At 39.2% G+C, this 13349-nt stretch overlaps 1 long non-coding RNA gene across 6 annotated transcripts; it reads right to left on the bottom strand.

Moving 5' to 3' along the window:
- Window positions 1–9697: 9697 nt before the first annotated feature.
- Window positions 9698–12082, bottom strand: LOC106324310. 6 transcript variants are annotated; one of them, XR_001266701.1, is made up of 9 exons: window positions 11935–12068; window positions 11410–11852; window positions 11235–11309; window positions 11076–11154; window positions 10872–10991; window positions 10637–10773; window positions 10445–10541; window positions 10173–10350; window positions 9698–10095 (listed from the first exon to the last, which is right to left on the bottom strand). It is a non-coding gene; the product is annotated as an uncharacterized LOC106324310 (long non-coding RNA). The 6 variants fall into 6 exon arrangements; XR_001266700.1 differs by having other exon boundaries at window positions 9699–10095; window positions 11410–11856; window positions 11935–12082; XR_001266699.1 differs by having other exon boundaries at window positions 9700–10095; window positions 11410–11495; window positions 11576–12065.
- Between the last annotated feature and the right edge of the window lie 1267 nt (window positions 12083–13349).

Raw genomic sequence — 13349 nt, 5'->3', positions numbered from 1 at the left:
GCACAACAGTGTTGCTTTCTTGTGATCCAAGATATTCATATAACTGCAATTAGCATGCAAGAATATCAAACTTAATCTCGTTTGTAAAAGTTAACAAATGAAAACAAATCTCGTCTCACCGTGCAATTTCTCATTATGAACGAGATTAAGTTGACAAAACTAAGCTTATGCGTCAAAGTGCTAGCAGTTATTTACATATTTCCAAGAGCCTACAGATTTGAATCCCCAAAAAACAATGGACATCAAATATTGTTAAACTTTGTTTTTGTTTTGAACTAAATCTAACTGGATCTCAATCAATTTAACAGTTTCTAAAAGAGTTTGTATGTACCTGTTTAAAAATCAAGAGATTAAGAGTCTGAGACTCTCGAATATCGTCGGTGGAGTATCTTACTATGTTATGAATGCAGTATAATGCATTGCTTGAGACTATTCGTGAATGAATCAGGAAACACAAATATATACACATATTTACCGATTTAGTTCCAATAAGGGATAACAAATGATGTAAAAAAAAAAAGATAACAAATTAGTAACAACTGTTATGAATAGTTATGTGAATGTCCAAAAGCAAAGTCACACAAAGTGAAGAAAACTCAAACGCTCTCACTGTTTTCGAAGCAGCTCTTTAAGTCTATGGATTCCGACGCCGGCAGCTCCGTAACTCGCCGGCGTCGCTGTTGCTCTGCTGCCTTTCATCTTTTTGTCTCTCTTCCTCTTAGTTTCACTATGCTTCTTCACGAATTTCTTGTGTGCTTGGGTTTCTTAAGCTTTTTCACCATAACTAGCTTCGGGAGATGTTTTAGATGTCGTCTCTATGTCCTCTGGTTCCTGTGTAGCCCTTCCCCACATTTATTGACCGCACTAGTTCCAGATCTGACTCACGATACCTGCAACTCTCCTCATATGGCCTTTTCTTCTCAGATCTCAGATCTGAAGATGACCTTTCGCCCTACGGGGAAGATCCATTCTGATTGGTGCTGGTGTGAATGTGTCTCTCGTACCAGTCCTCTCCGTGCATTTCTCTCCAGACCTATGAGCCTTGACGGCTCTAATCCAGGTTCACTGCAAAAACCGTTGAGAGCCGCACATACCGACGATTGCTCAATCTTCCTCAGCTTGTTTGAACTCAACGACCAACGGCTCGGCGCTGGCTCCGTCAAATCTCTCTGCCTCCATCACGGTAATGCTGGAGTTGGTAGTTCTTGTCTGGAATCAATGCTTGTTCCCTTGGAACTTTGTGTCAAGCTAATCTATGTGCCCCCCGGTATGAAGATGTCAAATTGCTTACTGCCAGATTCTGTATTAAGGAAGATCCGCTCAGTTGTGCTCTGGTTTGAGTCAGGCAACATATCTGGTAGTTTCTTTTCAAAGATCGCTAGCTCCGAGCACTTTAGCTGCTCTGCACATGATGGTAAATCTCTCCAGGCGACAAAGTTTATGTATGCTGATTCACAGGACCTGATCCATTCACCATTGATAGTCTTCGTTCTCTGCTCGGAGTCCTCACAAGGCAGTCAATACGCCTCGGTAAACAGTTATTGACCTGATCTTACAATGTCCATTTGTCAACCAAAGTTAGCTTGTTCAATCTCAAGAAAATGCTCAACATCATTTCCACATCTGAGACTTCCAATGCTCGAAGCAAACAGCCTGCTAAAACTATCCTTTGTGGATTGGTTTATACAAATTTCCTCTCGACAGGGCCGAGAGAGATCTTTCTCCACCATCGAGTTTCTACAGCAACTGCACTTGTGTTCAAGATGTGTAAACTGCAATCCAGATCTAATGTCACATTTTCCTGTTGGGAAGCTTGAAAGATTAAGCCTCATAGACCTATCCTTTTTGGAAAAGTTTATATCAACTTCCTCCCACCGAGGCTGGGAGAGATCGTTCTCACCATTCTCCTCCTTCATGGAGAGACACTTACCATCACTTTCCTCCTATACGGAGTCTCTAACGACCTCTACCAATCGGTTTGAGTTCTATACCCAGTTCGAGTTGCTCACGCTGTTGGTGATGCTACAAATCTCGTTCAACAATCACATTGGTCTCTACAGGACCCTTCATGAAGCTTGGCAATTGAAGTTATGTGGTTTATTTATCTTAAGTATTTTAATCTCTTGTTTAGCCACCAAGTTGGCAGTTTGTAATGCTAATGGAACTGTAAAAGCTATGAACTATTGCAGGGACCTTCAAGTTTAAGTAATGAAAAACATGTTTGCACAAAAAAGAGTTATATGGATATCCATCACAGGTCCAAAAGCCATGTTCTAGAAGGTTACTAAGCCCTAACTTGTATCTTATATATATGTGTATATCATTACCTATGAAATAATAAAATTAACTAATTTCCTCTTTCTCTCGATTCACAACACGTTATCAGCATGAAACTTTAACTCTAGCCGTCCGAGCAACATTCAAATACACGAACCCATCGAGCAAATCAAGATCTATTCGTTTGGGAATAATGGCGTCTCCGTATTCATTATTGATCGAGATAAATATTACCTAATCTATTAACCTATTAAACTTAACCTCGCTTATAATTAGAACATCTCGTATTCGTTGTTATTACTGAAAGTATATGATTTATTATCTTAGCTAAACTATGCACGATATGTAGGGTGTGTTCAGTAATTTCTCGAGTAAATTATTATTTGTTCTATGCATGTACGTTGGTATCAACGAACCCCTAATTGCAATCATCGAGAGAAACAAAAAGACCTTACAACTTCGTAATGTTTTGATGAGTATTCGTTGCAAGCTAGTATTATATATAGAGTTATATACCATCTTATGTTGTTCGACAAACCTTAAATGTAATGATCGGTTCGATTTGCTGAATTTAGTTTCCTTCATGTTTTATTGTTTAGTTTTTTTTTTGTCAACATTTTTATTGTTTAGTTTACTTTGAGATTGTTTAGATTTTAGATTGAATGCCTAAACATTACTATAAAATCTGAACGCACAGTTATTTGTTACAGAATCTGAACCAATGTCATATAGATTTATAAATAGATTTGTTTGTAAAGTATGGCATGTGACTTGTCAGAATTATTTAAATCAAAATTATCATCTGCAATTCTGCATCTAAGAGATAAATCTATTTAGTATTTTGTTTGATTGTAATGATTGTGTCTGTCAAATAAAATAATATGCCCCTAGTTTGGTTCATACTCAGTTAAATCATAGTTTAACATTTATTGTATTGATATCTTCTAGTAACTAATCTATTTGACGACGTGGCACGGAGAACCCACTCTCATGGTCAGTCCATGGACTATAACAGAGGCGCTCATAGAGCTCCTTCCCGAGAGACCCACTCTACTCATAATCAGCATTCCTATGATCGCAACCAAAGGCATTATCCTTTCCAGAGAATGGAGTACAGACCAATATCCCCTTCCCGCCGCTCATACAATCTCCTTCAGGTTAATGCTTCCAACTCCTCAAGAACTCCACCCATTGCGCCACTAAGGGACCCTATTACAACACCACCTGCCCTGGATAGAGGAGAGGTTAACAGTCACTCAAGTGGTCGTCGCTAAGCAAAGGAAAGACTCGAACTTCCCACTCACACAGGTGCCCAACCTGTGAACCTCTCTGCTGACCGACGCTCGGCTCTAGAAAGAATTGAGCTTCCTCCATCTCAAGATCCTGCGCGATCTGGAGGCTTATCAAACTCCATGATAGCAAGAGTCCAAGATGTTGAGGTAAGATATGAAGACGGAAACTCTCAAAATCCGGAAATGCTGGAGGAAGACAATGAACGTATCCCCGCAATTCAACGTCTGGAACTCCAAGATATTCCTATTCAGCAGGAGGAAGAGGATGAACCCCTCCCCGTCCTGATACCAGCCCCCAGACAAGCACCAAAAAGGAAAGTTTCCACTAGAGGAGCTACTTCACAAGGCGTTTCTACGCGAGGCAGGGGAGGTGCAACAAGAGGTACTTCAGCTCGGGGAGCCTCAGCTTCATCTCGAGGAGCCTCAACCAGAGGAAAGTCGAGGTCAAGAGTGAACATTAGCCCTCTCCATGGCTCAAGCTTAAAAAAACAGTTGGCTACTAGGACTTCCAGTACCGCAAGGAAGAGACTGTGTGTGGACAAACGAGGCACCAGCACTAATGTACCTTTGAATAAGGATTCTGCTCCACCTAAAATGGCGATAGTACCGGCGACAAAGAAGGGAAGAGTGGATTTTCAAGATCCACGAAACCCGATTCCTTAGCGCTTCTGAGTTGGAATTGTCAAGGTTTGGAAGGTGACTTGACAATTCCACGACTCCGAGAGCTCCTTAAAACAGTCTCTCCGGACATTGTATTTCTCATGGAAACTAAGAATCAAGATGACTTTGTACTTGCTAAATTTGATTCTGATGTTTATCCTCATCATTTCATTATCCCACCCACTGGCTTAAGTGGAGGTCTTGCGTTATTATGGAAGAAGGAGGTAGAGATAACCGTAAGAGCATCCTCCCCAAACTTCATTGATACTTCAGTGGCCTATAAAAACCTCTGTTTCTATAATACATTCATCTACGGTGAACCCAACCAAGCTAATCGACCATCATATTGGGACAGCCTTTCTGCAGTAGGTCAAAACAGAGAGTCAACATGGTTACTTTCTGGGGATTTCAACGACATACTAGACAACTCAGAAAAGGTAGGAGGTCCTACCCGATGTGAAGGATCCTTCATTCTGTTTCGTAGTTTTGTTTCTCAAAACGGTCTATGGGATTTGAAATATGATGGCTGCTGCCTCTCTTGGAGAGGACAAAGGAACACCCACTTCATACAGGAGAGATTAGACAGAACAATGATGAACTGCGCTTGGTCAGACCTATTTCCCGCAGCCCGCAGCTCCTACCTCAGAATTGAGGGTTCTGACCACCGGCCCTTGGTAACCTACTTGGACACTTCTAAACCCCGAAGAAGACGCCCCTTCAGATATGATAGAAGAGTGCAAACAAACAACAAAGTGCGCAAAATCATAGAAGAAGCTTGGCAAAAGGAGGTCTCTGAGCTGGTGGGAATAAAGATAGCAAGAGTCAGAGCTGAACTAATCAAATGGTCGAAGGAGGAAAAAGCTAACAGCGCAAAAACCATCCTCAAGCTCCAAAGCATTCTTGAGGAAGCCCTCTCTGCAAGAAACCCAAACAATGACCTCATTAACTAAACAAAAGTAGCCTTGGAACAAGCTTATAAAGCAGAGGAATTATTTTGGAGACAGAAGAGTCGAGTTCAATGGCTACAAGGGGGTGATAAAAACAGTGCCTACTTTCATGCTGTCACCAAAGGACGCCGAGCAAGGAACAAGCTGACTGTCATTGAAAATGAAGTAGGTACCCCCTTTTTTGAAGAAGATGAGATTGGGAAAGTTTTCGCAGAGTATTATTCGGAGCTCTTCACTTCAAAAGGCCAAGCCGACATTCAACTGATTGACAGAGCACTCACCTACAAAATCACATTTGATATCAATCAAGTCCTTGATGCAGTCCCATCTGAAACAGAAGTTCGAAATGCTATCTTCGCGATAAACCCCGACAAAGCTCCAGGCCCTGACGGGTTCTCAGCGGGGTTCTATCAGTCGTTCTGGTCCACCCTAGGTCCAGACATCTATCGGGAAATCCGGAAATTTTTTGAGTCAAACACGATGGAGGAACGAATTAACGAGACTCACATTTTCTTATTACCTAAAGGCACAGCTCCGAAGAAACCTTCTGAATATCGTCCCATTGCACTCTGCAACGTACGGTACAAGGTAATAGCAAAGATCCTCACGAGAAGACTCCACCCTTACCTAAACGACAGCATCTCCAACCATCAGTCAGCATTCGTTCCAAAAAGAGCAATCCAGGACAATGTACTGATTACGCATGAAACCTTACATTATTTAAAATGTTATGGCGCAACCAAAAGATGTTCGATGGTAGTGAAGACTGATATGAGCAAGGCCTATGACCGTATAGAATGGAGCTTCCTTCATGCGGTTTTGAGGAAACTAGGCTTCAGCACCAATTGGATCCAGAAAGTAATGGATTGTGTAACCACAGTCACATACTCATGCCTTATCAATGGAGTCCCCCGAGAACAAATCATACCCTCAAGAGGCTTACGTCAAGGTGATCCATTGTCTCCCTACTTATTCATCCTCTGCACCGAAGTGTTGTCTGGATTGTGCCTAAATGCGCATCTGAGTGGAGGGCTGAAAGGTCTTCAAGTGGCACGAAAAAGTCCCTTTGTCAACCATGTTTTGTTCGCAGATGATACGGTTTTCTTCTGCAAAACAAATGAGTCGAACTGTAAGAATCTAACGAGAATCTTAAAGCAGTACAAAGACAGTTCTGGCCAGTGCATCAACTTCACAAAGTCAACTGTAACCTTCTCCTCAAAAACACCTCAGGCAATCAAAGACAGGGTGATGAACTCACTACAAATTACTAAAGAAGGTGGAATGGGGAAGTACCTTGGGCTGCCAGAGTCCTTTGGCAGGCGTAAGAGAGATGTTTTTACTGGGTTAGTGGATCGCATTCGTCAACGCTCCCTATCTTGGACGACACACTTCCTTTCTGGTGCAGGCAAGCATGTTCTTCTACAATCCGTGCTCTCAGCTCTGCCAAACCATAATATGTCCTGTTTCAAAATCTCAATCTCCCTATGTAAGAGGATTCAATCAATCTTAACCAGATTTTGGTGGGATAGTTCACCTGATCAGAGCAAGATAGCGTGGGTAGCATGGAGTAAGCTAGCGACTCCGAAATTCATGGGAGGCCTAGGGTTCAAAGACATTGAAAGCTCCAATGATGCTCTACTGGGAAAACTCGCCTGGAGGATTCATGAGAACCCTGACTCTCTACTAGACCAAATTCTCAAAGGGAAGTACTTTTCCGATTGCTCCTTTATGGAGAGTACCTCAAAACAAGGAGCCTCTCATGGATGGGTCAGTATTTTATGCGGAAGAAACTTATTACAAGAAGGCATGGGTTTCCTAATTGGTAACGGGGACTCAGTTAATGTGTGGTCAGATGCATGGTTATCTACTTCAGAAGCTCGAACTCCTATCGGTCCCCCCCCAGAAGAGCTAGCCTCCCTCAAGGTCTGTGATCTTCTACTCCCAGACTCCAATGAGTGGGATGTACCCAAAATTCGAGAAGTTTTGCCTCAGTATGAGGATACTATAAGATTACTAAACCCCAGTTTTTCAAAGCCTCCCGACAACAAAGTTTGGCTAGGAGAGAAGTCTGGTATCTACACCTCTAAATCTGGATACAAACTGGCTTCTCCTAATAGCACTACACCCTCCTTCAACTGGATGCAGAATGTATGGAATGTGAAGACGTCGAAGAAACTCCAACACTTCCTTTGGAGATCCCTCAACGACGCTCTCCCGGTAGGTAACCTACTTTCCTTCAGAGGCATCTCGAATGTAGCACCATGTAAACATTGTGGAGCATTGGAAACTATTATACACGTCTTGTTCAGCTGCCCGATAGCCCAACATGTTTGGGAGATGGCTCCAATTTCTATGCAGGATTTGGATCCCTCTGCCTCCTCCCTCCGGCTTTTGCTGCCTTGCACTCTGAAAGCAATAAACCTTCCTCCCATAGGCCTGACAGATTCCCCCTTAGCACCATGGATACTATGGAATCTATGGACAGCAAGGAACAAAGCAATTTTTGAAAATGTGATTCCTTTGGCTCCAAAAATTCTGGTCAAAGCTTTAATTGAAGTAAAGGAATGGGAAGCAGCTAACCTGTCAATTCCGAAACCACAGAAAGTCCCTTCCCTTCCACGAAGTCGATCCAGTGAAGAATCTCCCACTTGTTGGGTTGATGGAGCGTGGGATGTCGCTTCTCATAGTGGAGGCTTTGGATGGATTATTAAATCGGCAGATAACACTTCCATATGTAAAGACTCTGCCTTAAGATCTTTTGTAGGCTCCACTCTTATAGCTGAAGCTCTGGCAGTAAGGCACGCTCTCCGCGCAACAACATCCTTAGGTCTAACAAATCTCAATTTGTTCTCGGACTCCCTAGTCCTCATTTCAGCCCTCTCGACAGGGTCCGACTTGAACGAGATCGCGGGTCTCCTTTGTGACATAAGGGTCCTTGCCTCTCTCTTCAACCATTTATCGTTTTTACATGTCTCTCGTACTTGTAATATTGTAGCAGACTCCCTTGCTAAATCAGCCTTGGCAAAGCTGATTTCAGACATCTCCCTTGTTTGAGTCCAGTAGTTGAATTAATGAAATTTCTTTTTCGTTCAAAAAAAAAAATCTATTTGAGTTCAATTACGTGTTCGGATCTAGCTCGTTTTCGATTGTTGACTTTGACAGTCTTTGAATATGACTGGGACACATATTTTATTTGATACTAGAGGTGTGTCCGCGCTTCGCGCGAAATTTAACATTTTTTGTGTTGTATGTGTTATGTAGTGTGTACTTGTAATTTGTGAATGTTTGATACTTATTGTGAGTGTTATGGAAGCGTGTATTTCCAACTATTTTGTGAGTTGGTTATATGGAAACAATACTTTCGCAGTTGGGACCGTACATGGCTAGTCTATTTATCGTTTCCTAGCTTGTCTGGCAACTGTGGTGATATTTGATGTTTCTGAAGATGCTATGTTATGCGTAAGTTCTAGGTTAGACTCAGCAAAGATAGCAACTTTGTTAAACACCAAATATAACCTGCAACTCGGCCAATTGTTTACATTGTTCTCGAAGTGTTGTCGATATATATATTATTTCTCTTGTAACCATGGACTTTGTTCCAAACCTTTTGCAACAGCATAACATAATTAAGCCTAAAATACTAACCAAATTGTTTATGTCATTATTGATCAAAGAGGTGGTTGGTTTGATATCTTTTCTATCTTTGAAAAAGCATGAAAATAGTCCGGTGATACCTTCATTTTATGCTTATCTCAGTGTTGTATCACTCTCTCCGGATGGTCCGGTGGATCTTGTTTTTTTTTGTAACATCAGGTGGATCATGTTCATATACTTTCTGTTTATATTTCACCATCACTAAACCTTGGCAAACTACATGATTAAAATAGTTGTTAGGTTTGGTTTATTTCGACAACTATTTGAGTTTACAGTGGTGGTGTATGTGTTTTGTTTTTAGTGTGCAGCCTCGGTGATCTTCATTTTGCTTCTCTGTTTTTATCTGTAATTGTTTTTTAAATTTAATACGTTGGCATCTAACAATCAAAAGTCGTGCCGAGAGGTTAACTGTATCGGTTTACCGTCTTCTTTCTTGCGTGAATTAACCAACGCTATTCCACTTACCAAAAACAAATGCTCCACAAAATAAAAGACAAATGAAAATCAGGCACTGTTGGATTTCTTTTGAGCTATTGACTCTTTTGTTTGAGCTTGTAAAGTTGATTATAGATCTTTAATAAAATATCTGTGCAAAAAAATAATTTATAAATATGCCAAAAACGAAACTGAGTTATATTATCTGGTCCCATTAGTGCTTGATAAGAGAAACAGATACATGGACCTCAAGAAATCTGCCACGTCTTTTAAGCTTTGATTTCCCAAATATATAATGAGAATCTGGAATTAAAGTTTAGAAATGGGTTCGATGTTTATGATGGACGAAGTATAATGCAAAGCTCTCAATGATCTGAAATGGATAAATGGTTATGTGAGGCAATTTCACGGGATATATAGATGTGAAAATTCAAATTACTAATCAGAGTCATCGTCCAACTTCAAATAAATAGGTTTTAATCCTAACAATATGAGGAACTTTTTCTCCCAACTATAATCTTAAAAACCATACGTATAAAACAAAATTTATGTTTTAAAGTACTACTGCATTATTGGACTCAAAACTTTAAACTAAAGATAGCAAATCAGCTTTCAAACTCTGGAACTTTCTTGGAAGCAGAAGTTTCACCAGCGGGGCTAGCTACTGCATCAGTTTGAGCATATCGTGGTCATGGATCCGGCGGACTTTTACAATCACAGGATAATCACTAACTCCTATGGTGTTCTCAGGGACACTTTTGGTCATCATAGGAGATGGCTTCTGTTTTTTGCTGACAACACCATTTATGTAGCCACCGGTCATCCCCTCCCTGTCAAGCCCGATTCACAGAGATTAAGTATACATTTATCTGGACCTAGAAATAATTGATCAACACATAATCCATACCTGGTGACCAAAGTTAGGCATGGGTGGACGCTGGTTACTGTCTAATATTCGGGCCACCGTGAAGGATTGATTCTTGGAGGTAAAATTGAATCCAAAGAGCCTTCAGCTTGAAAACTAAAGTCTAGCTGATAATTTGTTGGATACATTGTGGGAGGTTAGCTTGCTGGGGGAACTCCACCTGCGCCCCGTGGAAGTTAATAATGTCAACAGCTATCTTAAGAATTTGTAGGCAGCATAGTGAGAGAAGGATATTTGAAGCGTTTGTACGTTACCATGAGCTGCGCAACTTCTAAGGCGGGGACGTTAGTCAGCTTCGTTATTTCCGTTGTTGAGTCGGTTGAATTTGTGACCACCATCTGAACATGATATCTATATTACGGGTTGTTGCGCTTGTATAAGTGTTTTTTCCTCATCGTGTGTATACTGGCAGAAATATTTCTTAAACTTGGGTTAGAGCTCAGTACCTCACAACACTAACTGCATCGTCGTAATTGAAGCATGCGCATCTGAAAGATGTGAATCCACACTGCAGTTTTCGATCGCAACATCCATTAGTTGTATCAATGCCACCAACTTCGATAGTGCAAATAAAATCCGCAGTCTACAGGGTCCACATGAGTTTGATTGTTATAAGCATGCATGCATCATTATTTAAGATCAAACATATAGCTTGACTATGAATTGAGCGGACAGACTTACCCGTGATGGAGAGTTCAGAACATAGTTGTTCAGCTCAGCAAGAGTCACTGTTTCTATTTTCTCCACACCTCCATACTTAGAATATGTGGAGCTGCAACCATCTCATCAGTTCTAGATAACCTATAGAAAATGTTTATTTCCTCTGGTTTGAGAATATTGTGGACATAAATTCCTAAAGAGAAGTTTGAGTTTTGAATCTATTACACTGCTAGAATACTTTGTGCGAGGCTTTCGTTGTCAAAATAAAAGTGTGTTCCCGAGGTTGCATTCAGGAAAAGCCAGTCTGCAATCAAACATGAGGATATAACTGAAACTGGTATGATGAGAGTGTGTTAAATCACTATTGAAACAGAAGATGTTCACCTCCTACTAATTTATGGTTTATGTTTGTGGAAACAGTACCATTAGGCTCCATACCCGATGCCTACGGTTGTCATTCTAAAGAGTAGTTGGACGTTTATCATAAAGACCAATAACATTAGATAACCCAAAAAACACCAACTGTTGACTGTAAAACATTAGAGTTAGGCTTACGCACTTGTCAACACAGATTGTAACCATCGTTGCAATTGCCTGAGTTTCATCGTTGCAGGTGGTCTTGATGCCACACATCACCAAAAAAGTCTACAGAAAACAATGGAAACAAAGGGTCTACAGAAAAGTATAACCCAAACATAGTTAAAGAGTTGGAGAAGATTTAGTACATAACACATTCCCGGTATCTCCATGTTCGTATTTGCCAAAGCCAATATAATCTCGAAACTGAACTACTTTGTCGAGATAATCTATGTCGTCTCCGTAAGCTCCACAGTCTTGGTCTAATCGTTGAAGCGAATGGTACCCTAATAGACCCTTGGATCAAGGCGGACTGTTAAGATTAAAAGGATGGAAGTTAGACGATCATAACGTGTTAGTCGACAAAAACCGGATCCACACCCATAAGCTCTTTGGATTTCTTCACAACTGTCTCCTTGCAACGTCCTGCCTTCAAATCGGAAAAGTGGAACTGGTTAATCGCATGGGAGATACCGTTTGTAGGAGAGGCCGTTTAGACGAAAAGAACCTCAGACGACGGAGTTCCACCAGATTCCTCAGAAGATCGTTTCCCACAAGCTTCTAGAAACTCCATTTGTGGTTGACCTAATCGGAACCGATACAAGCAAAGAACTTTAGATATCAAAAGTCGTCATTAATGAAGAAGAGACACGAAGGTCTAATGAGTTACGCTTTTGGTTTTTTTTATGGCCCAAGTAAAATAATCTCAAGCCCACGTGAAACCTATAAACAACTATACTAACGAAAATCAATAAAAAGTAAAAACACAGAAGTGTACACGTGTCCTATTTTGCCCATCCTTCCAAAATGATGTGGCACTCTAAGGAGAGAGACAACTCTCCTTTATTGTATAAGATAGATGATTATTTGTTACTTGTGCATCAAGGTATCTCTAATTTGGTTAAATATATAAACTTTGTCGTTATCTAAATGTTTTCCGGCGCGTTTCCATCTCTAAAAACGTTTACTTCAAGGTAAGTAATACATCTTGATTTGATCAAATCATGTTTTCTAGATTCGTAAAAATACAAACTGAAACATGTTTTATTCTAGCCACCCTGATTTGAGATTCGATTGTGAGTATATTTTCAGTTGATTTGTATATATATTCAACCGTCTAGTTATTGTCAAATTATGTGAATCTTATATATTAAAATACAAGTCATGATTTCTTTTACGTGTAATTTTTTAATTGGACTTTCACTTAAAAATCTTATTAAATATATTTTGTTAACACTAATAATACATATAATCTTTAAAATATTTTAATCATAATATCTTTTGATATCTTTTCATTTGAAATATAAATATATTTTTATATATTAAAATAGAAGTCATGACTTCTTTCATGTGTGATTTTTTAATTTGGACCATCACTTAGAAATCTTATTAAATGTATTTTGTTAAGACTAATAATACATATAATTTTTAAATACTTTAATCATAATATCTTTTGATATCTTTTCATTTTAATTTAAAATTTTAACAAATCTGTTTTAAAAGATTTTTACAAGATCTTCATTTTTGAAATTATATTTAAATACTTATACTAATTTCGAAATTAGTTTGAAATATTATTATACATTAATATATTCAGTTACCGTTTATAAAATGAAAATAAAATATTCTATAATATTTTATCAATTATATAATCATAATCAATCATATTAAAAGAAAATTAATATATAGATGTAAATATAATAAAATTGTATTAAAATTATAAAACTATAAATTTTATTTTCGTAAGTATAAAATATATATGTTCAAAAATAAAATCTAATACGTTGGTAAAATGGGTTAACATTAGCAAACTATATAATATATGTAAAAAAATTAACATGTATTTCTTTAAAGCTAATAATATAAAATCTTTGTAACTACTTTAATCATAATATATTTTCATTTTAAATATAATATAATATA

This window comes from Brassica oleracea, chromosome C1 (assembly GCF_000695525.1).
Source record: "Brassica oleracea var. oleracea cultivar TO1000 chromosome C1, BOL, whole genome shotgun sequence".
Lineage (NCBI taxonomy): Eukaryota > Viridiplantae > Streptophyta > Magnoliopsida > Brassicales > Brassicaceae > Brassica > Brassica oleracea.
Note: the sequence above shows the minus strand (reverse complement) of the source record. Positions and strands in the feature narration are given on the sequence as shown.